Source organism: Balearica regulorum, chromosome 3 (genome assembly GCF_011004875.1).
Source record: "Balearica regulorum gibbericeps isolate bBalReg1 chromosome 3, bBalReg1.pri, whole genome shotgun sequence".
NCBI lineage: Eukaryota > Metazoa > Chordata > Aves > Gruiformes > Gruidae > Balearica > Balearica regulorum.
In genome coordinates, this window is record NC_046186.1 from 96129500 (window position 1) to 96150016 (window position 20517).

General features: G+C 45.0%; 1 long non-coding RNA gene across 1 annotated transcript; it reads right to left on the bottom strand.

The window, feature by feature from the left end:
• Positions 1-692: 692 nt before the first annotated feature.
• On the bottom strand, positions 693-20514 carry LOC142601302 (uncharacterized). The gene is made up of 5 exons (XR_012834904.1): positions 19895-20514; positions 15309-15452; positions 3345-3502; positions 2379-2434; positions 693-742 (listed from the first exon to the last, which is right to left on the bottom strand). It is a non-coding gene; the product is annotated as an uncharacterized LOC142601302 (long non-coding RNA).
• Between the last annotated feature and the right edge of the window lie 3 nt (positions 20515-20517).

Here is a 20517-nt window from a genome sequence, read left to right on the forward strand (position 1 = left end):
GAATTTTTTCTGTTAGGCATGCGAAATCAGTAATGTTTCCAAAACTTTGGAAGTGGATGGTGTCCTGTCCCTAAAACAACAGAGATCCTCACTTCTCTGCACTGGTGACTGAGTTGCATTCACATCTCTTGCAGAAATGCCTCTTGGTTGCCACACAGGAATTGTGTCAAAAACCACAATTGCCTTTTGTGATGCTATGACCTACCTTCCCAGCAGGAGGAGAATGGCCGGTTTTAGTATCACTAACCTGCAGCATTTGTTTCATTGATTTTATCTGTTGTTTCAATTTATGAAGGAATGAAACCAAGACAGGCACCTCAGCCAGCTGGAGAGATGGCAATGGGTAATTGCTCCTCATCTGCATAGGAACTTCTCTAGCTTTTCTGCCACACTGTATGAATGCCTGGAGACCTATAGGATAATGATCTATATCTGCAAGCTTTACTGATCCCATAAGCCAACAGCTCCCAACAAAAGAGGATTTCTTCATTGCTGGACAGAGAGCATCTCCTACAGTGGCAGCCTGCGTGCTTTTACACCTCCCTGCTCACACCTCACACATGTCCCTCTGGGCCTACTGGTACACCAATTACTCTTACCATCAGCAATCATATCCATTTTAGCTTTCAGCAAAGCGCCAAAGGAATCTCCTTCCCTACTTCCCCCTGCTTGATTATTGTATTTGGTTACCTTTCTGGTTCATTCAGAGGAACATAAGCTTCCTAGATGGGTGGTGAAGAATCTGTGAATGAAAATATGTTGGGTGAAGTCCAAGTAATGACCGTGCAGCCACAGGTAGACTGGCTCAAAGATGACAACCCTTCCTAAGTGACTTCATGTACAGCTCGTCATGCTTAGGTTGGGAATAGTCTCAGTGCTTCAAGAAATGTGAGAGCTTGCTTCTGACATAACCCCTTTTAGCCCCGTGAATTCTTTTCTTTCTCCCTCAAGCCCAATTTCAGTCACAGATTACTCGTGTGCCAACTTGGACTGGACACAATAGCAGGTCAGAAGGGGGCATATGGAAACAATGCACGACCCAAAAACGTTAGTGGTGGGGCTGACAGGTGAACCGAGGACTGGGCAGGGCAGGAGAGGTGTGAGTATACAGATGTCCCCCGGTCACCAGCAGCTAAGGCTCCTCACACCTCAGTGGAAATGGTGGGACTGAGGACAGGATGCTGCTGTCTCAGGCTGCGTGAAAGGACAAAGAGATACAAAGACATCTCCAACCTTTGTCTCAAGAGCCCATGCAAACATTTGGAAGGAATTTGAGTCAGCACTTTCAGAGCCCACATGCTTTGGAAATGGTAGCAGGTGTCTACAATGCTGAAAATAAGCTGGCATTTTGCAACTGCCTACTCTTGTATGCCCAAGGCGCCAACAAGAAGCAAATCTACTGTAGGGATGAAAGGGCCCCCTTCAGCCGTACGCACGGTGTAATGCGAACAGTGGGGTAGCAGGGCAGTGAAGTGGCTGTGTAACTATGCAGCTCCCTCATTCGCATCATAGCTATAGCAAGCCTCAGAGCCAGGCATCTGCTGATGCCATTTATAGGCATCACGAGCACAGTGTCCTAAGGCAAACTGCCCAAAATTTTGAAGACGCCTTGACTGAGGGAGAAGGGAAGAGTTTCTTTGGGCTGTCTCTGACATGAATTAGGATGAAGAACTTCAATTGAACATCAAGCACACCAGCTTGTACAAGCATAGCTTCTCTTATAGAGACTTCTGCAAAAGTATCAGATACAGTAAAGTGTCATTATCATTATACTTAGAGATAACATTTTCAGCCAGGAATGTCAGAGTGCTTTGTAATCTTTAACTAATCTGAATTATTCCTCTGAAGTAGAAAGACCACGTGGACATGGATCACTTCACCCCAGCCTTGAAATGCAGTCACCACTGGAGTAGAGAGCATCAGCTGCATAGTATCATGTAAAATTATCTTCTCCAGTTTAAAATGAAGTGAAGACTCTCACCTCTAGTTAAATTTTATGAGGAGTGTGGGAGGCCGGGAAGCTGTGTGCAAACACTCAAACTGGACCTGGCGAGGCTAAGATTTGCTTTGCAAAGCAGCTGTCGCTCTGTCACAATAATATTGCTCAGGACTGATAGTGATCAGGGCAGCAACACAGGTCAGAGTCCACGCATTGCAAGAGCTTTGGCTTCTCTGTCAACGGCCGGATCAGCCTGGAAATAAATCTTGAGGAAAAATCCTCAGTACCCTGCCAGGCTGCTGGCAGCCCACACGGGACCAAGCAGTGCTCGTTTGTACTGTGCTCCCTCCCCGCCAGCACATCTACACACACTCTCAGGGTAAGAACGATCCCTGGCAGGTCCTTCCCTACTTAGGGCAGTATTTAAGCATGTGGTTACCTGAAAACCATTTCCAATGCTTGTTCCAATGCTTCCCCATCTTGGGTCCATAATTTCTGTAACAGCAACAGATGAAGACACACAAAGAGATTAACGAAATCAGCATGCCCTCACATGACTAATAATGATTCCTGTTGAACAATCAGGAGGTGAAGAAACCCAGCAGTAAAATTCTTCTGCACATATGGCTCCAGGACACAACCACTCCTGCCTTAACAAGAGAGCATATGTATTGAATCCATTCATTTCAGTGAAGGGGGAGGCAGAAGGGAAAGTGTTAATTATTCTTTGTGGGCATGAAATGCACTGTACAATTAGCACCTTCTGTGCTCCCGCCTAATGACAGGCTTAACTTAAGAGAATTCTTCGTACTGTCCTACGTATCACCTTTCCTCTGACATTATCTTCCTTTTCTTGGCGCTCTACATAGAATTTTAATGAGATCTTAATTGTTTTTCCATCAGCTGCAGAGATTTCAAACCCAAGTCATATGTTGGTTGTCATTCTGCTGAAGGTGGTATGGGGAGCTGTAGAGATGTTCTCTTACTAAAAGGGAGCAGGAGGCAGCCCCCACACCTCCCACTGCATCCCAGGGAAGGGCTGTCTCTGTATTTCCAGTGCAGGCCTCGAGACTACAGCTTGGTATTTCTGCAGTTACACAATGGGGACTGGAAAAAAATCAATCACGCAAATGACCGTCACCACCTCCCTGTGACTCCACTGGCTGCAAGGAGGTTTGAGGTGTTGGTTTCTGTGCCTGCCTCGCTAGAGTTTGCAGGGCTTAATAAACAGTACAGCCCTTTGCTCAACACAGCCGGAGGACTCGCAGGAGCTGAATGGGCGGTCCATCAGCCTCCTACTTTTTGTCCTTCACCATCTACTAGTCACCTGCGCACTCTCTTCATTTGCTTCATTGTTCAAGCCATTTTCAGGAATGCAACCTATTTAAAGCATAGATTTACTTACTTCTCTTCAACCTTTTCAAAGGCATTTCTGAAGATGTCACAGAATCCCTGAAGCGTCACGGAGAAGACGGGATGTTGCAAGAGCAACTGAGCAGAGCTCACCGTGTGAACTGGCCACAGGGAGCAGGAAGGGTTCCTGAGACACAGGCCCCCGTGGTGCTGCGCTGTTTCGGAGAGAGATGCTACGCATTAGGATTACTCTCTACAGTCATCAGACTTCATGAAGATTAATTTGTTACAGAGTGGCTGCCCTCGAGTTCATTACCAAGCTATTTGAACAGCCGATGCTGCCTGCAGGAGCCTGGCACCAGGTGGGAGCGCATGCCTGGGAGCAGTGGGGCAGCCAGGGCAGCGCCGCAGCAGGCAGGCGAGCCCTCAGCACCGGGGCTTGCCCGAGGCTGGCAGGAGAAATCCCAGACACAGAAAGGGAAGGCCGGTCTCTATACAGGGCTCTTTACAGGGCTATAAACTCTGCCATCACGCAGCAAAGGGCCAGGAGCCTAAAACCAATGATGATGAATTAATATCTGGGACTTCCATAGTTATTCACTCCAGGGTCCTATTATAACTTATAACCAATATCTGACAGTGGTCTGGAGGTTATGTTAGCAAACAACAGTGTTTTGAGATGAGGCACATGTTGCTGGTCCAAAGTGTATAAAGTCAGTGGAAAAATACGACTTTTCTGTGATGTTAGAGAAAACCAGTTTCAGGGCCAGCAGGAAAACCTCAGCTTCCCACTCTGAATCCTGTGTTCCTCAGCTGGACAATGCTGCACAGGCTAGCCAGCCATGTTTAATTAATGCTTACGTATTTTTGTTACTCATCCATGAACTTAATATTTATTAAAATATTTCTAACAGCCTTGTTCCTGCACAGTCCTCCATTTCAGTGCGTGGAGCATACGATGACAGTTTCCATGTAGCTGTCTCCCATAATCACATCTTCTGCCCTCCCAGAATATCTCTGTCCCTTATGGGAAACAGTATGGAAGAAATAGCATCTTTTGTGTCATAGCTGCTGTGTGACAACTGTGTGGTTTCCATCCACACCTTACGCTCATTATAGACATTCACTTTTTGACAGCTAGATTGATCCCTTTTGGGCTTTGGTGCCAATCCAAATCTCAGTAAAGTATAAGAAAACAAATTAATTAGCAGGCACTGGAGAGTCTGAATGTTGCCCAAAGGTATACATTATGAACTAAATAAGAGAAGCCTATAATGCTTATTACCTGATTTGAGCTTGTCTGGTTTTTATTTGCAACAACACACCTCCCGCACCAGGGAACTGTGGGCAGTTCTGCAGCTGGAAGCAGGGTCAGAGCTCTACCCTGCGCCTTTCTGTACACTGGGCATGTCTCCCTGTCCACCTAAAGATGACGTCAGGAAACTACCTCAGCACAGAATCAGCGTATACGAGGTAGGCGTTTTACATTTTATCAGTTGCTATGAACGAGATAGGCCAGACCCTCCACACTACCATCCAAGGCTCCTAGATAACCACACGAAGTGAAATCCCCTTTAGCAATGGACCGCTACCCACTTTGCCATCCATAGAGCATCATAGCCATTCACACAGGACTGTATTTTTGGCCACAGATAGGAAGACAACACAAATAAAATGATGTGACCTGGGAAACTTGCTTTGCTCTGGCTTTCTCAAGCGATCTTTCATTAACCATGACAAATATTTAAACTAAAGCAAACACTGCAGATATGAGGGAATTTTTAATTCACTGACAAGACACGCTGCCTTCAGGACCTCTTTCATGTCCATTATAAATAGAAAGCCATAGCACTGTGAAACTAAAATCAGTGCTGACAGTCCAGCTCTTGCCTTCTTTAAAGAAGTTGCGAAAATGTGCAAAAATTTAAGCATTCAGAGAGATAACACACTGCTTGTTCAGTGCACCTCATCTGTAATTTACAGATTGTTATTGCTGGCATCACTCAAACACTCCATGCTTGCTCAAAAAATGTGTCCCTTGCCTAAAGCTTCAGACAGATCATCTAATTTCCTAACAAGCCAGTAACACTCAATCGAGTGCTGCTACTGGAGCAGAACAAAATATATTCTTGTTGTATCATAAATGGGGGAGTGCCAAGTCCAGAACTGAAATGTAAAGGTGCAGGCAGCGGCTGATGCATTTGTGATCCCTTACATTTCTGGGTGAACTCCTCTTTCAAAGCATCGTCGTATTTCTGAGCATGGGAGAGACGCAAAAGCAAGCAAAGAGGTAACTACATTAGCTCTGGCCCACACCACCAGATACTTTCCTCCCTCCTTCCACAAAGGAAAATGTGATACTTCATGTAAAAAGCAAAATCCAAAATATTTCAATTTGGAAATTCCTCTGACTGTCTTATGCTAACTGTGGCTCAGGCCCCCCCATGCTCCCTGTTCTCCTTTGCATACCTTGCTGCCTCTCCCAGTTACAATTTCCTGTGCAGTGTGCCTTTTCACCAGCAGGAAGGATGTTCAACTTCTACACCAAAAAACTCTCAGCAACCTTCTGAAAGCAGACGCCTTTCACAAACAACCCCAAATTAAGCTGGAAAATAGTCCCACTTAAAAAGTGAGCAAGCAAACAAAAATCCATAAAAGTCCCTGAACAAGCCCTATCTTGCAAGAGAATGACCCGGCACTGGGTTGAGGGTGTGATTACGGAGTGATATCCGCGGGAACTGAAAAGTTTCCCAAGGGATTAAAAGATCTTTAAACATAAATCCCTCTATGACCAAACCCAAAATTTGAACTTAGCTCTTTGGAAGTGAAACTGTGGTCTATTCACCCTGGCAGCCTCGTGCTGAGGCACCATGTGAAGCGCCTGGCTTTTCAGGCTAAGACTTTCCGTGCCGCAACACGGACGGTGTCCGTGCGGAGGAGCGGGGAGGTCTCTGAAGGAGGCAATTAGCAGCAAGCTGATGCCTGCTGATACCTGCACAGCCTGTGAGGGGGAAAACCCAGGTAACGTGAATAGAATACGAGCCCACGCACACAGGAGGGGCTGTGGGCTAACGAGGCACAGACAGCTACAGAAATACTCTCTGGCAGGCGTAGCCCTGTGGCAAGGATACCTGCCCTGCGGCACCCACCACAGCTGGCAGGGCCTTTGGGTCCCCAGGAGGACCCCTGCCTGGCTGCCCACTTTCCCCCCCAGGAAATACATAGAGACCTGATGTGCGTTTGATCACACAACAGAAATATATCTGGCTATACACGTATGTGTATCGAGCCCTCTGACTGAGGAGGAAGATGGCTTATGTGAATCTCATTACCAAATGAAGTATGTAAATGCACACACGGCTCCTACGTGCTGTCCTCCCCTTGACACGCAGGGCTCACGGTCTGAGCGTGTGCCTTACCTGGCCTTGTGAGAGGCTGCACGGGTCAGTTTGGGAAAGTGCTTGGGATCCTCAGCTTCAAAGGAAGGAAGGAAGGGAGAAAATCTCCAACAGATCTGAAATTCTGGAAAGCTGCTAGACTCATCTAAAGTAAAGCACAGAGAGCACACCGTGGAACACTGAACATGGTACTTCCATTATTTCTGAAAAGGGTACTTAATGTCTTTGCTTGTGCTGCAGAAAATTCTGAGACAAATCTATCCTTCAGGTCACAGGAAGCGGTGACCATACAAGCAAAAAAAATCAGCTTTCCATTCAGTCCACATCTGTGTGGTTCCCACTGCTAGAGCCAAGATCTTTTTTTTTTTTCCCTTTAATTTTAATCATGCATGCAGAAAATGAAAACTATGTAGCACCCTCCCTCCAAGCCGGAGTGTCTCCTCTTCCCTACCAACAGCCAACCAACCCCGACCATTCAAGAGCACAGCTTTACTGACAGAGTACATAACTTGATAAGTAACAAGTATGAGATGGTGAAGGAATTTTCTTCTCTCTCCTTTTTCCCCTCCCCCCCCCCCCTTTTAGTTGCACCGAAACTACATAAACAAATTATATCACTGACTTTGCCAGTACATGAGCTTTTCCATCTGGGAATAATATTCCATTTAAACTAAGGGATTGGAAATCCTTTGAAAAGACAGGCCAAACTAGCATGGACACACCATTCTCAAATATACTAGTTTAAAAAAAACAGACAGACAGACAGAGGGACCAACAAGGGCTTTTCCAACTCTAGCTGCTATGGGCTTTCTGGGAGAGAAACCAGTTACCATCTCCCAGAAGCGATGGAAACCCTGGCTTTGCCCTGGTGTAGCTTGAAGCTGGGAGAAACTGGATGAGCAAAATAACTTAGAACAAGTACTGATTCCTTTCCCTCTTATTTCAAGCAAGATGCTCCCCCAGCTGCCTCGCGGGCCCCCTCCGCTACTCCCCAGCAGCCAGAGCCCGACGGGGAGAGCAGCGAGGGGAGCAGAGTCGGGGGCCAGTGCTTGACTCCCCCCAAGGGTCCCGCGGTGGCCGCACCAGCTGCTGGGGAGAAGCAAAGCTGCACATTATCCTCCTCGATTCTCTTGCAGGAGCACAGCAGGCAGGCAAGCAGCCCGCCCCAGGTTAGGGAGGGAAGACCTCGTTGCAGGAGCCAGTGCTCCTCCCTGCACTGCGAGAAGATGGGGGGAGCCAGGGGGAGTTGTGCCCCCAGCCTGACTCTGAAGGCAAATGCTTTTCTTAATCATTTCAGTATAATAATGAAACTTGCCTCTCAGGCAGAACATAAGATGCTCTCAAAACTAAGCATCTTCCTCGGATTTGCTGCTGCAGAATGGCACCATAAACTACAGGCAAACCCACAGGATTTTTCTGCTGGTGCTGGGAGAGCCCTTACCTCGGTGCAGCCCCACCAGAGCTTTACAAACCCTGTGAAAATCATTCTCTGTTGTTTTTTCCTAATAATGACGTGAAGCCAGGGCGTAATGCAATAATCAGTAACTAACCGCATGTATCAAGCTTCAAAAGGTAACAACTTGTATGATTTCTGTCAAGTTTCCATAGATGTTCTCTTTTACCAATGCTTTAAGTCACTGCAGAGTCCTTATGCATGCGTGTAGGTGCACCAGTCCCCAGGGGGATTTGGTGAGGTACCGCAAGGTCACTGAGACAGGCATGGGCCACCTTGGGTTGACCACAGAAAGGGGAATAGAGAAGAAGGTTTCAAGGTCATTTACAAGCCAATAGCCATTTGGGTTTTTTTTCCCCTCGGTTTTCCAGGATACACTGACTAAATAGTTTCATCTTGTTAGAATTACCTTGATACAAACATCTATTATAAAATTTTCTGTTGAGATAAACTTCTAGAAAAGTTCAACAAAAAATTTCATGTGAATTCAATCAATGCCCTGGAGGACAGGGGGGAAGGGGTATTCATTTTTTTCCTCCCAGTACTTTGTATAAATCCAGCAAAATAACTGCACTTCACTTTAGTCAGTATACCAGTTCTTTGTATGTTGTTTGTTTGGGGGGAGGATGGGGGGGGAACAGGGGGGACGGACACGGGACGACTGAAATTGCCTAATTTCACTGATTCAATCCATGTTCTGCCAGTCAACAAGAGCTTTCAGCCTAGACAAAGACTAAAATAAAGCATACCAAATAAAAAACATGGACATATAATTGTCATTTCCCAAAAGCTTCTTTCAGTCCCAGCTTCTCAGAAAACTACCCAAGCATTAAAGCTGCTGCCTCTCAGGGAAACTAATTATAACTCAAAAAAAAAAAAAAAAGGAAAAAAACCCCAACCCACATGTCTAACTGAATATATAAAGGATAATTATGTCATTAAAACTAACAACATTTCAGATGGCAAAAGAATCACAAGGCAAGAATGGATGCGTTGGACACCATCAGGCTCCCATCAGATTATTCACAATAAAAACGCAGCCGTCACCAAAAGAATCTAATCCTTGTGTGTTTCCACTGATACGGCTCAGATGTGCGCGCTGGTATTTTTGAGCCCCAGCAGAGCTGAAAGTGTCAGCAATTCATTGTTTACTGTCTGGACTGAATTGACTCTTCGAGCTCCTTAATGATACACAGACGGCCAATGCTTCATCTACGAAGGCATGTTGATTGCCATCCAAGTAAGTATAAGCTTTCACATAGCTGTAAAGAAGGATCCTCCTCACATTGTCCAAGGAATTGCTCACAAAGGCTCTATTTAATCAGCACAGCTCCATCTTAGTGGCGTGGGCACAGCAAAACAATCATCCTTTTAAGAAAAACTAAGTCCTGGAATCAAAGAAACCCAGTGGGTGCTGCGAGGAACGCAGGCAGCAGAGGGTAGGTATGCTTTCTGGCCATAATTTATCATGAAAAAGAGTTGCTATCTCTATCAGTACAATTGCACAGCCCCAAAGAAATCATGAGAGCATGTTTTCTGAATAACTTCAGTCATTCCCTAGTCTAACCTTGCCAACAAAGAGCTTGATAAAATAAGTTCTTCTGCGAGCAGATGAACTAATGAAACTCAGTTTTCTATGGATTTCTGTTACATACCCCCACACTACTGCTGAAATTAGCCTACTACAGCCCAGTGTCCCCTCCACGTCACACCTTTGGGCTTACTCTGCACCCCTCAGCCCTCCTCCGCGCCACAATATTGTCAGTTTTTCTGGTTTGCTCGTCCTTCAAAAATAGTCATGTCCCTGAAAAACCATCAGCGCATGATACCTTCTAGGTATCCATCCCTCCCGCGTTGCCATCACCTATTCACCGCGCTGGTCTCGCTTATTTCTGTTTCCCATCTGACACCCTGCAGTTCCCCTCCAATCCCTTGCAAATCCCCAGTGACATCTCTGGCTCCCACGAAACCTTTACTTCTCCATTGCTTTGGGATGAGCAAGAAACAGCCCGTGCTGTAGCTGGTTTAAAGCCACTCACACGACGATAGGGCAGATGGTTTTTGTATGTCGGGGCAAACAGAAAGGGCAATGGCTGAATGATCTCAGCTTTGCCTTCAGGGGACATTAATCAAGCTTTTGGAAAATTTCCACCAGTCTTCATGAAATTCATAAAAAAAGGTAATGTCTTTGAGATGCCGTCCCTTCTTCCCAGAAAAAAAGCTGAAATTTGCTGACAGTTTGAAAGTTGCGAGGGGGACCAACAGATGGACAAACAGCCACGGCGACTGTATAGGCCTCATTTCCTTAGAAAACCAGACTAAAAATAGAAGAAAAATACAGTGGCTGACAGACTTCATTAACATAAACACACCAGGTTTTTAGTCCATTAACCTTCTTACTGGTCTAACTATTGCATGAGAGGTTCAGTTGCCTTTTCTGATAGAAAATAACTCATCGTCAAAATGTTCTGGCTGCAGAGTCCCACGGACTCTGAGTTCCTAGGCAAAAGACACCCTTTCCCGCTGTTCCTTGGCATTAGTCAAGAGTTGCCTCTAGCAGACACACAGAAATCTCTTAAATTTGTCTTGTGGGTTTTTTTTCCCTTCTCTCTGTTTATTCCTATTTAACTTGGAAGAGCTGCAGACTGGATAAGGATATTAAGACTCACATTTGAAACAATGCATTATGTATTAAGGGTATAAATCAAAGCCGTGATGTCAGTGGAAAGGCTCTCATTAAACTCAATCAGTTTGGAGTGTCAGTTCATAGAGCTTCAAAACTGTTGGTGAGAAAGCGTCAGAGCATCTCATGTGACTGAGGTCCTCCAGGCAGCTCAGCTGGGCCACCCTTTGTGTGCTGGAGGCAAGCAGAGTAAGATCCACGTGGCACAATGCAGTGACTTGCAGGAATACTAACCTGAGGCCCTCTAGCAATATAGCTGTTAGGGGTGTTTCTAGCACTAGTGCAGGCTGTGGTGCCCCTACTTTCAAGGAATGCAGTCTAAAAAGGGTATATGCCTTGATATCACAAAAATTAATAGAAATAGTCCTTTGCTCAATCTCTGCTTTTGGGATTAAAGTTCCTGGGTTTATCCATTTAGCTCAGGCAGTAGCTAGGATGTCTGTCTGAATGCTGCCTTGGATTTTTAACACCTTGACCACAGATCCAATACATTTTTCTTCAGTAATTCAACACAGCCTTTAAGACACTTCCTTGCCTATTAAATAACCCACTAGAGAAACCTGTCCGAGTGAAGTGGAATTTACCCAATGGAAAAAGCCAGTACAAGTCCCATCTAAAATTCACCTTGAAAGGTCCTTGATAAGTGGTGACCAGACCTTGCTCAGACAGGGGTGTGAAATTAATTCCATCTAAATATCAGACATGCTCATTCTATGGGATACTGACGTGTCACACACATACACAGATCTAGAAATTTTTGGTTGAACTGTTACTAACCTTTTTGGCTCTTTGAGGGCAGGTAGGGCAACTGAGAGACTGCGCTGATAACTGCAGCGATATGCAAGGACAGCAGAAACTAATATCACTGTAATTCATTTAAAAGTGCTTAATCTTCCGCCCAAGGAAATTAATGTCATAGAAAAAGATTATCGGAGATAGGATACTGCTGGGAGAGCTCAACTCTTTCTTGACCTGCTGCTCTGCTCCAGGCAGGATTTTTTTCAACCCATGCGGTGCAACCACACTGAGGAGTTCTTGAACTTTTTGTGACCCTAGAATTTGTCCCATTATTTGGTTTTGCAGATGCAATCACTTTACAAGGGCCCTAGACTTCCCCAAGGGTCTGGGCAGACCCCACAGCCCTGCAGAGACGGTGAGATTCACCCTTGCAGCCTCACCGGTTTGGGTTAGCACCCTGCCAAACGCTCCAGAAGCAAACAGTCGCCTCCTGCTCTCGTGCACCAGCACCACCATCCGTTCCCAACGTACCTCAAAGCAGTGTTCTTCAAAGCTTCCTCTCTGCTGCTTCTCCTGCAAAACATTGCCTATGGGGAAGGAATGGACAGATAGATGTCAAGGTCAGCCCATGACTGACAATCAACAGCTTTAATTTCTCCTTCCTCACTCCCTCTTGCTCTATTACAGTCAGTTTGGCCTTTCCACAGCTGTTAGTTTCATTGACTGCTACACCTTGTCATATATTCAGAGTGTGAAATTTTGAAGGCAAGCCTGCCTTCTTGTTGGCTATTTGCAGATCTTCAGTGCACACAGACACCACAGTGACATGAATTCAGGTCAGCAGCCAAGTCAGCGGCACGGAACTGGTTGGGAAAGGAGCTCTCATGAGATATGTGAGAAATTCAAGTTCTTGCAGACGTTTCTGTGATGATGAATAAATTCAACCTCAACAGAGTCACTTTCTGCTGTGACTATTTCAACGGCACAATAGCTTCAGAAAGGATTTTTGGTTTTCTCTTATCTTTTGATACTTTGCCCATCAATCTGATATAAATGCTTGCACTTTATTTCTACAAACTTCTTGATGCAAGCAGGAAGAAAACACAAACAGCTTAACTACTTGTGAGACCTGCCTGAGGGATGAGACGAAGGAAAATCAAGAGCTAAACTTAGCTATGGAAAAGGAAACAGGCTATAAACACTGTTGTCAGGTACAGAGGAACCTCTTGGGAGCTGCAAGGGTTTGGTCTTTCTAAAAGGAGAAGTGCAAGCAATTAGAAAAATAACCACAATATTATTTATGTTCAGGGAAATGGATGAAACCTCAGTTTTCCAGGTTGCAGAGACCTGGGAAGAAGACAACTGTATGTTTTCAGAACTTGTGTTTCAGTAGTTATGCACCAAAGTTGCTTTTTTCTGACACTGTGAGTATACCATAAACACCTATTTTCTTTGGGCATCAGTTACAATGTCTTCCACCTTCCTCCTTCTCAGCACATTCCCTAGGTTGTAAACAGTGAGCACAGCTATTCAGGAAGAGTATGGAGATGGCAGACAAATTTGTGTAGTAGCAGCTGGAAATTTTCTGGTTGTTCAGAAGGAACCTAAATTTACCCAGAAGGCACCCAGATGGTGGAAAGGAAAGCAAGACGTGTCAGTGAGCTAGAGGGGAGCCCGGTGCTCCCAGAGGTGTGCCATCCCAAACGCACCCCAACAAACCTCCCTAATGATTCAGCAGCCAGAAAACACTAAACTGAAAAGCTGAGGGAGAAGGTGGCGTAGGGGGAAGGAGACATTTGCACAAGTGGGCAAGTGGACACTGGATAAACATTTCACCAGAAACCTCGCCACATTTCTCCTTGATGAATGCTCAGACCAGCTCTACAGGAAATGCTGTAAGATGAGGCGGTCTCCAACTTTAAATGACTTACATCAAAATCCCAGGTAGTGCCAGCAGCACTACAAAGCCTCTTTGAGAGCCCTTGCTGAGGCAGAAATTTCATCTCACAGGAGAGCCAGGAGCAGGAGTTCCTGAAGAACCAGGCCAAGAGCAGTTTCCTCCTAAATAGCAGTAATATCAGAAAGTCTCCTGGACCTCAAAGAGAAACCAGTGGGCCAAGGACCCGGTCGCTGGGCTGCAGCAGTCCAGGCGATGCTGCTCAGGATATGAATCATGGAAGCAGGGCGGTCACATCCTGTTATGAGTGCGCTGTTTATTTTTCCTGCTCCTTCAGCCCTGGACCTCTCTGCTGTGCCTGCCACCAAGGCTGCCAGCTGCGGAGGTTGTAAGGTGGACACTTGTCAACAGGAACTGAACCATAATCACCGATTCATTTCACAGCGGCTCCTGAAGCAGCCATCAGCTGGCAACCATTTTGGAGAGCCACCAGGAACCTATGGGGCAAAAACTTTTCCTGATATTGACTTTTTTCTGTCGATGGGAATACAAAGCATGGGAAGGTACTAGTCTGATTTGGTAACCTCTCCAATAGCCACTGGCCTTACCTAGAGGTAAATGGCTGGCCAAAAACAGCAGCTGAGGGAAAGCAGGCTCCCTACCTGGTACACACCAGCTCTGAGGTAGTTTTGGTACCTAAAATTATTCAATAGAGAAGACTAGTTCTGTGTCCATATCAGTCTTTAAGATTGTATGGTAGACTCTGGAGCAACAAACACATTAATTTTACACCCAGGAACTTTGTAGGTGATTTTCTGGTCAAAGACAACAGGAGACTAACAAGCACGGTATCTAAATTGCATGACGCAAAGGAAGACCAGTAGCCTTCACTTGTGATGTTCACATCATGTGCCTCAATCAAAGACTAAACAAGGAAGCCCTGGCTAATTTAAGCACAGTAGGAACTTTACCAGTGCCTTCCATGGGAGCAAAATTTCATTGCACAGCTATACTAACACCTTCCAAGCCACTGCAGTTTTAACAAGATGCCAGCAGACCTAACATGGGTGATACTATTTTTCCAATGAGTGCCCTTAACAGTGACACCATGGCTTGTCCGGACAACGCAGCTGTGCAAAGGTCACCTTGAAAGGAATTGTACTGAAGATCTCAGCTAGAAGATGCAATTAAAAATATATAAGTTTAAATAACTCCCAAGATTGTGTCCTCATTGCTGGAGGATACTGGGAAGGCAGATATTTAAGAGACTACTCTTTCTTCATCAAGATCTTCTTAAAAAATGCTATTAATGCTTCAAAAGCTCTCCTTTGTGAAATCAGCCACTTAGAGCAGAAAGGTAGTGAGACTTGTACAAGCCAGCATGCTCTGTCAAGAGCAAGCCTTAGGTTAATTGGCACACACAGCAGAGCACTGACTAAGACCGGTTTCTGTAAGGAAATAATTGTACAAGATGATAACCCCTCTGAAACACATTAAGATCTAGTCTTCTTGCCATGGACATAATTTCCCCTGACCTCAGCAGGACTGAGCCCAGAGGGTGCACACCTTGCAAAGCCCCTCTGCTCCCCTTGCTCCACAGAGCAGGATCAGCCCCGGGTCCAGGCGTTCAGGGTCCTCCTGTGACAACTGTGGCTTCCCAGGGGAACTGGGGAGCCAGCAAGCAGAGAAGTAGCATAGCAAAATTAGCCAAATATTACAGCTATAATCACCTTGCTCCCACCAGACAATTTCACAGATGTTTTATAGAATGTCTTTGCCTTTTTGTCACTCTCGCTGTCAAAGTATCACTCTGATATTTTCTACTTGAAGCCTGGTTCAGCAAAAACCACACAATGCAGTCTTTTACCTGAAGATCTCTTCAAGGAGGAGAAGCTATGAGGCTGCAGAGCATGCCATCATCACTTGCCCAAGATTCTCCTTCAGGAGGTACAGTACAGATATGCCAGTCCTCTGGGGATACTCTGCCTGTCCTGGGGGGAGACCTAACACAAACACAGCTGATAAACTAGTAAAGTTAAGAAGAGCATTGTTTACCCTACATGCTCCAGAGAATGCTCTTGACCACAAGTAGGGGTTGAGCAGCAGCTTCTAAAATCAAAGGGCTGCCTGCATCAGGAACAGCACCTTCACCCACGCTGACTGCTCCTTGGGCCAGTTGAGCTTTGTAACTCTGCGAGCAGAGCAGCAAAAGCTTTCTAGACCTGCCTGTATCACAACAACAACAACAACAACAACAAAAGTTACTTTTGCCAGGTCACCTTCAAGTTGGGAAGGGCTGGCCCAGGATGGCATGAGACACTTCTCTTTCCCAGGCACTGTGCACTGGTCCAGCCATTCCCAAATTCAGGGTCGTGACTCCATGTGGGCTGCAGCAATTACAAGAATATGTACAAAGCTGACTAAAATTTGGTTTCATCCAGTATCTATGCTAGTGCTACGGACCCAGAGTTATCCACCCCCACAGGAAACCTTCTGCTCGCCATCCCACTGGAAGCAGTGCTCCTTTGTCTTATACTCTTCTTGCTGATTTTTAAGCAAGGTGAAGCAGGCAGAGTAATGTTGCACTTTTAACATAGGTTTCTCAAAATTTGTGTTACTACAAAAAAAAAAAATCCCCAAAGTTACTCCAGATTTGTATCACTATTTTCTTTATCTCAGCAAGTGCTTTACCTAAGAAAAGAGAGTGAACATGACAAAATTTGGCTCCCTTTATATAGCTGAAGAATTTGGAAAGTGAAAAAATAGTACCTGTGTAAGTGGCTTTACAGGTAAAACAACCTCCCTCAAACAAATTACAAGGACCATAGATGTTATTAGAAACAAATAAATACTTTTTCCCTCTCAAAGAGCTGCAGAACTCCTCTATGAAGCAACTATTTAGGGCCATATGACAGCAATCTACTTACATACCAGCAATATGCTCTGGTAGGGAGCAGATAAAACAAACATTAGATAAAGGATCAACATCTCCCTGCAGGAATTTACAGATTCAGCCAGAAATTCTTTATGTACCAGGCCTGTTAGGAAAACACTCTTTTTAAAAAACATATCCTGATAACAGCTTAACATTAAATAATTCCAAAGCCAGTAGAGCTGCTTTTCACTCTCTGGTGTGCTTTGGTAGAGTCTCATTACTCAGCTTGCTCAGCGTAGATGGATGGTATAGTGAAATGAGGAAATGGGGGAAAAAAAATAGAAAAAAAAACCTGGGATGCGAAGGATATTTATGCCAGCTGGCTCTGTCGTTCCCCAAGAATAAGGAAGCAGTAGCACTCCAGAACAGCAACAACGACAACAAGACCTCAAATCCTTCTTGCTTTTGCTGTGCGCTTCAAGAAGTTGTCATTGTCTTTAACAAACACAGCTCCAAAATGTTCAAATAAAATCTGCCCCAAAACTATTCACCCACTTTTCTATGTCAGCTGCATAGCTATATGTTATAACTGTGCTACAGTTAGTTCTTCTCACATGAGGATCTCCCTGGAAGGCAGGCAAGTGTGATTACACTTGTTTCACAAATGCCTGAAACCACCAGGATGCTTCCATGTGACCCTGCTAAAAGGACTTCTACTGTGCACCTTGGAAGGGAAGCGGTAAGGGATCCTCGGTGCAGCACAGGACTCTGTCTTTATGAAGGGATTTGTCCATGAAATTCGGACAGGCATATGGAGACCATGCTAATACTACAGCCAAGAGTCCTCATTCTTCGCTTTCTTCTCTGATTTGAAATAATTCACAGCAAATTATACATCCTAGGCAGTTTCCACTGTGCTTGTCATTTTAAATTATTTCAAGCATGTAAATAACTGACATATAGATTCAGAAAAGGGCTGAATGGTGCAGCGAAAGAAAGGCTCATGCGACTCAAACAGGCAAGAACCACCCTCACCAGTACCACCAACTTGAAGTGACACAAAGTCAGTGCCTCGTCTGCTACAAACACAGATTCAACAGAAGTTTAGGATGTGTGGGGCTCAACATGTGCACCAGCACAAGGTCCAGGCACAACTCTAGTGTCCTTCCAGGTTTTAAAACTCACTCATAACAGGGCAAGACAGAAGTAGGGCTGCAGCCTCTTTTAAGATGATGCAGGACAAGCCGTCCTGGAATTACCCTGGAGACAGGCTGCTGTATACTGAGCCAAGGCAGGCAAGAGCTTGACAGTACTAGATGGCCCAAAAAGGAAAATATAGAAGATAAATCAAAGATCAGTGACAGCTTTGGAAATCAGCTAGTCCATTGCATCCTGCCAGCCTGAAAATCTGTATCTCCTCAAATCCAGAGGAACTGTCAAAGTCATTACTGAATAACTAAGGAGAACAAAATACTGACTTCAAGTCTTTTGTGCTCATAAATTGCAAGTTTCATTTTCCAAGCTGCAACAGTTTCCTCGCTTATGCAAATACAATACCTCAGGAAGTCTTTCCTCACCAGTTTGTTCATACCAGTGGTCATTCTGGTGGCCATACAAAGTACCCCTGCTATATAAACTTCCTTGGCAAAAAACATATTATTTTTCTTTGCTATTGTATCCATCTCCAATTTGTTTCATTCTGCTCTTCATACACATTTCTGGCACCAACACACAAAATGAACAGATGATAACAAACTACTTAAAATCCAGGGTCACATGAATACTGGTGCAAATCTTGCGTTCAAAGGCTGAAGTATTGCTCCAGCAAAAACCTCCTGGGCTTCTATTGCTAGTTTGAACCATAATCTGCAGCATGAAGGTGACAACCTTAGTAATGGAGACTTGGACAAAATTTATCTATGAGGAAGCACAAATGTAATTTTGCAGACAGATCTTCTTGTACTGATGGTAACTTTAATCCACGATACCGATTTGGTTCCCCTTGGGGGTCCAGCTAACCATCTGGTATAAATGAGTCCGATTTGTCTGACTTCAGTAGGATTATAATGCTTAAAGCCAGTTAAAGATCTCACCCAATGACTACAGAATATTTACTCATTTTCACTTAAAGCTGGCAAACATTGTTAGCTCTAAGTTTCCAAGGAAAGACAGAGGGGAGCTGAACAAAAAAATACTTTGTCTAGACAATGCAAAAAGGAAAACCAGACAATATTTCAGGTCAGCCTGAAACATTTAGTTCAAATTAAAATGAAAAGGGTTAGACTTACAAATGCAAAACAAAAGTTTACAAATTTCTTCAAAAAACCCCCAGTAAATGGGGGGGGGGGGGGGGGGGCGAGGGGGGGTAGCAGGAGAACGGGACAGACGGACAGGAGTCTCTACGCTTAACAGTGCTGTGTCAAAACGGAAAGGCCAAGTTTTGTTTTGAAAACACTGACATTAATTATAATTTAGGGAACAACAAAGAAAACTTTTTTAAAAGAACAACAGAGCAAGTTCTACTCTATGTGATGTGTAATTATTCAAAACCTTACTTTTTTCAGGCTCCATATGACCTGGCCAGAGGGGCAGAAATGCGTCCTTTCAAGCAGTAGCTAGTTTTGTATTTTTTGTGACAATAGCAGCAGCAAGGAAACCTCACCATATTGTTCATCTCAGCTGCTCTTAGATTCTGTCCCATACCTTTGATCCCTTGGTAGCATGACATAGTCTCAAAGCAACCTAACATTCGCAAATCCAGGAACTCAGAGAGACCTGGTTTTCTACAGCCAGCTGTGGTTGATAAAGACACAAGAGACAGACCCGTTCATGTGCAATTGCATAGAATTGGGCATGCTTAGCTGTTGCACTCATCTCCTATGTCACCAGTTGCGTCACCAGGTATTTGCACGCACTGCTCCAAATGCGACCACAGGACGTAGGACCCTTGGCACAGCGGTGTACAGCTGGCACTGAGCCTGTAGCTCAGTCTCCAGACTAAGTTACCTGGAGGTACAGGTCCAACCAGCACCAAAACAGACTCCTTATGGTTCAGCAGCATTGGGAACAGACTGTTGTACCCACTGTGAGCTAAAGGCTATCCAAAACCTTTTATCAGCTGACAGGGATCTGAATGTCTGGCTCTTTCATCTGTTTCTGACACCTGACAGCCAGAGATAAGGTGCTGCTTCTGAGAGAGGAGGCCTTTGAAAAGTTCAGCTGTTGGAATTGCAGCCATTCCCAGTCCAGCCTACCCGTGGTGTGCCATGCTCTCAGCTTCTGCTGTCTCCTCTCCCCTGTGCCACAGCCAATGTGGTTCACTGTACCCATCTTTCCCCCTGCCCACACACCTCCTTGGGCCACAGCCAGATGCTTCTGCACAACCAGCTCCTGCCTGCTCCCCAGTCCCCCCCTTCCCTGCTCTTTGCCTCCATCAACTACCATCCAAAGGACAGGATATCCCTATACATCATGCTCAATACAGTTTGTCAATATAAAAACCCCCAACAACTGCAGTTGTTTAAAATGAAGCGAAATTTGGATAAAACAACCTCTCACCTTGTGGGGACTGCTGTGGATTCTCTCTTGCAGAGTTGTGAGCTCTTGCCTCCAGGGAAAACACTGCCGGTACCCAAATGACTTTTGGCTGCTCCTTGGTATTGCTTGACAAAAGTTTCACTCCTACCACAATCACATTTCTTTTGGTACATGCTACCTAGTGTGATGGCGATCAGAAGGAGGATACTCATACCAGGGACTGTGCAGACCCTGGATGTGTGTGGCCCTTAAAACCAGATGAATTCAGCAGACACAAAACCCCCAAGTGCAGCAATAGCGGCTTGGCACTGCCTATTTCTTTTTAAAAGCAGTTTATTACCTCCTCACAGCTGGTGCCTGGGTGGTATCAGCCATCTGGAATTTGAGCTTCTTTCTAGGAACTTCATTTTACAAGTTACATTTTCATTTGCTCTTCAGAGTCAGAAAGCAAATGAAAACCAAGAGTGAAGTCTGTTCCAGGATCCTCCAAATGGCGCTTCCTATTTGACTGCTACCCTCTTCTGTCTAATTTTGTTGCCAGGTGTTTATCTTCATAACAGATTGATTTGATGTTGCCTTTCCAGAGCTGTTTTCTGACAAGGAATTTTAATTTGAGGTGATTTGTGCAGAATCCCAGCAGGCCT